Source organism: Carlito syrichta, unplaced genomic scaffold (genome assembly GCF_000164805.1).
Source record: "Carlito syrichta isolate Samal-C Ts95f unplaced genomic scaffold, Tarsius_syrichta-2.0.1 Scaffold311564, whole genome shotgun sequence".
Taxonomy (NCBI): Eukaryota; Metazoa; Chordata; class Mammalia; order Primates; family Tarsiidae; genus Carlito; species Carlito syrichta.
This window is the reverse complement of record NW_007255660.1, coordinates 22,145-22,916: the sequence shown is the minus strand read 5'-3', so window position 1 is coordinate 22,916 and position 772 is coordinate 22,145. Positions and strand designations below refer to the sequence as shown.

General features: G+C 49.4%; 1 long non-coding RNA gene across 2 annotated transcripts in view; it reads left to right on the top strand.

The window, feature by feature from the left end:
• Positions 1-772, top strand: part of LOC103271355 — a 10,456-nt gene that overhangs the window by 8,321 nt on the left and 1,363 nt on the right. The gene's annotated exons all lie outside the window — the stretch shown is intronic.

Below are 772 nucleotides of genomic sequence, written 5' to 3'. Positions count from 1 at the left end.
TTAGCAAAGAAAATGTATTTTGGCTGGGCGCAGTGGCTCAAGCCTGTAATCCCAGCACTTTGGGAGACTGAGGCGAGAGAATTGCTTGAACCCATGGGTTTGAGACCAGCCTGGGCAACATGGTGAGATCTTGTCTTTACAATAAATCAAAAAATTATCTGGGTGTGGTATTGCGTGCCTGTAGTTCCAGCTATCTGGAAGGCTGAAGTGGAAAAATTGCCTGAATCCAGCAGGTTGAGGCTGTGGTGGCTGTGAGCCTGCCACTGTGCTCTAGCCTGGGCAACAGAGTGAGACTCCAACTCAAAAAAAAGAAATTTATTTCCTAATGAGTCTAAGATGAGTAAAACACTCGAGAGTTGCTTTTTATTCATTCCTTCCTCTGTCCTTTTCCCATCCTGCAATGGAAATTGTAACTAGACTGGCAGGGTTACTGTTCTGCAACTAACCAAGCTGCCAGCTGCCACGGGTAGCAGTTAGTAAACACAAGTGGCTCTTTTCATTGCTCTGACCAGGTTTCAGGTCCATAGGAATAGGAAAATCAGCCGGGCTCGGTGGCTCAGCCTGTAATCCCGCGCCTTTGGGAGGCTGAGGTGAGTGGATTGCCTGAGCCTGCGGGTTCGAGACCCGCCTGGGCAGCGAGACCTCATCTCTACAATAAATCAAAAAAAAAAGAAAAATCAGCCAGGCATGGTAGCTCATGCCTGTAATTCCAGCTACTCGGAAGGCTGAGGCGGAAGGATCGCCGGAGCCCAGCAGGTTGAGGGTGCGGTGG